Source organism: Stegostoma tigrinum, chromosome 5 (genome assembly GCF_030684315.1).
Source record: "Stegostoma tigrinum isolate sSteTig4 chromosome 5, sSteTig4.hap1, whole genome shotgun sequence".
Classification (NCBI taxonomy): Eukaryota; Metazoa; Chordata; class Chondrichthyes; order Orectolobiformes; family Stegostomatidae; genus Stegostoma; species Stegostoma tigrinum.
Genome location: NC_081358.1, coordinates 24,026,721 through 24,029,670, shown reverse-complemented (window position 1 = coordinate 24,029,670; position 2,950 = coordinate 24,026,721). Strand labels below are relative to the sequence as shown.

Here is a 2,950-nt window from a genome sequence, read left to right as displayed (position 1 = left end):
GTTTTATATATAGAGAGTAGTCTCATTAGTTTTTGTTACTGTAATGTTTGAAGTCTCAACTGTACCGTATTACGGTAAATAACATGGTTTTGAAAACATTTTTTATTTTGTCACAGACCTGTTGTCATAGTTGAAATGACGTTTATTGTAGATGGTATCTGAACTTATTCTTCTGGAAATAGTTCATCAAGTATGTCTGTTGCTCATTGTGATACATTAAAAACTGTATCTGCAAATCTTGTCAAGCGTCCTGTGCTCTGTCTACAAATATTGACAACTAGTTCATGGGAGTTTACAGGTAAAGTAATAAAGTGGTTAGAATTCTTCAATCCATTCAAAATTTTACACCACATGGCTCAGTAATCCACAAAATTGCCAAATCCCTGCAAAGTTGGATGTTCAGCTGATAAATCTAAATTCCAGCATAAAATAGTCATAGATTTTTGGGACAATTCAATTGCCAGTTGGAAGATATTCTGCACAAACAAAAGCATAAATACCTTCTCTCCTTGTATGACCTACATGACATCATAAAGGTAATTTAATGCTTTATTTACAGATCAAAAAGTCTAGCCCATGAAAAATCTGAATGTTCCATGCATCAGAGAATAGCTAGCTTGCTTGGTGAATTAATTTGAGGGCATTTTATTAGGGCACACCATCAATGAGGTCATTTCTGGCTTTAATTGAAGCAGACTGTGGCAACCAAGTAACTCCAATGAAATTGGTCCTTTAAATGTGATAATACCAACCTCATGGTCATTCAGATTTTCCACTTCAAGTCTCTGGTTTTCTGAAAGTTAGAAGCTTAGCAGTCTTAGGCAGGCAAGGATTTGTTCATGTAAGGTGATTGACTGTCTTTTGAAATCTATCTCCTAAATCCAAGTTTTTTTAAAATTCATTCACAGGATGAGGGTATTGCTGACTAGACCAATATTTATTTCCCATCCCTGATTGCCCAGAGGGCAGTTATGAATCAACCACATTGCTAAGAGCCTGGAGTCACATGTAGGCCAAGCCAGCTAAGAATGGAAGATTTTCTTCCCTAAAGGACATTAGTAAACCAGAGATAGTAGGAATTGTGCAGATGCTGATGAATCTGAGATAGCAAGGTGTAGGGCTGGATGAACGCAGCAGGCCAAGGAGCAGGAAAGCTGACATTTTGGGCCTAGACCTTTCTTCAGAAATCTGAAAGGTCTAGGCCTGAAATGTCTGCTTTCCTGCTCCTCTGATGCTGCTTGGCCTGCTGTGTTCATCCAGCTCTACACCTTGGTATCTCATTAGTAAACCATATGTGTTTTCCCAACAATCACAACTGGTTATCATTGTACTCTTAATTCCAGATATTTTATTGAATTCGAATTCCACCATCTGTCATTGTGTGATTCAAACCCACATCCCCAGAACATTATCTGGGTCTCTGGGTTAACAGTCCAGCGATAATACCACTAGGCCATTGCCTCTCTGTAAGAAGCCTCTGCAGTTGTACCCTTGCTTAAAAACCTGAGGCCTCCAGTTTCACCATACATTCTCAGTCTCTGATTTCCCCTAAAGTGCCCTCCATTATCCTTCTCGCCCACGCATTAGTTTTTGACCTTCCCCAATACAAGGCTTTCCTATCTTACCCTCCAAACCCAAGAATTGACCTTTTCCTCACCATGAAACTTCTAATTCATTCCCTGGGCTCAGCAACCGAACTGATTGATAAACCATTCTCCCTTTCTTCCCAATTAAAAACATCCCTCCACTCCCTGCTTGACTCTCTTCCTCTTCTTCAAATCTCCCACACAAATATGGACCTACCAGCATCAGTAATCTTCACTAACCAGTCCCCTGACCACCAGGAGTGCAAGCCTGCAGGCTGGATTCAGGAGCAATTCTAAATTTCAAATACCCCATTGATCATGGCTTACCTCCTTCCTGCAGTTCAGGTAAGTGAAAACTCAGCCTAGATAACAAAGTGTGGAGCTGGATAAACACAGCAGGCCAAGCAGTGTCTTAGGAGCACAAAAGCTGACATTTCGAGCCCAGACCATTCATTTCAGCCCGACATTTTGATAAATCCATGCTTTCACATACTTGTTTACCACATTTGGGCGGCATGGTGGCTCAGCGGTTAGCACTGCAGTCTCACAGCACCAGGGACCGGGTTCGATTCCAGCTTCGGGCAACTGTCAGTCTGGAGTTTTCACATTCTCCCCGTGTCTGTGTGGGTTTCCTCCGCGTGCTCTGGGTTCCTCCCACAGACCAAAGATGTGCTGGTTAGGTGGATTGGCCATGCTAAATTGCCCATAGTGTTCAGGGGTGTGTGGGTTATAGGGGGATGGGTCTTGGTGGGATGCTGCCAGGGGTGGTGTGGACTTGTTGGGCTGATGGTCCTGTTTCCACACTGTGGGGAGTCTAATTTATCATCTAATGAGCATGTCACTAAATAGCAAGAATGCTTTCCCTTAAAATATAACATCTTACCAAACAGACACTGAAGAAGAGGCATGCACCATGGCCACAGAGAATGAATCACATTTCCTCATAGTTTCCAAAGTTGCCACCTTCTTGAAGTTCTGAGAATTAATGTTTCTATAATCTGTTTGCTATTCGTAACTCTCATTATCTACTGAGATTTCTTACAACGTGTACTATGGCGCCGAAATTACAATCATGATCTATTTCTGAGCCTGATCAAGCTAAAAGGTGTGCACCTTTCAATCAATTCTGACCTGGAATTTCCTGAACAGGGATTCTCCTGTTGCAAAACAATAGCAACCAATCCAGAAAACATTAGAGAATCAGTGTATGAAACATGCCCTTTTTTCCCCTCAACAGTAATCATGCTGTGTTCTATTGTTTTAAATACCGAATAACCACTTTATCAGCTACTGTGAAAAATTAAATAGGTAAAGTAAGCAAAAGCAAAATATTGCCGACAGTGAAAATTTGAAATAAAAACAGA

The 2,950-nt window shown here is 41.1% G+C and overlaps 1 protein-coding gene across 6 annotated transcripts in view; it reads left to right on the top strand.

The window, feature by feature from the left end:
* zfhx4 (zinc finger homeobox 4) overlaps positions 1 to 240 on the top strand; it is a 353,237-nt gene extending 352,997 nt beyond the window's left edge. For all 6 annotated transcript variants that reach the window (XM_059645853.1, XM_048529162.2, XM_048529163.2 and 3 more), the window contains one exon: positions 1 to 240. This exon is cut by the window's left edge and continues 3,843 nt beyond it. The gene's annotated coding sequence lies outside the window, so the exon portion shown is untranslated.
* The last annotated feature ends 2,710 nt before the right edge of the window (positions 241 to 2,950 follow it).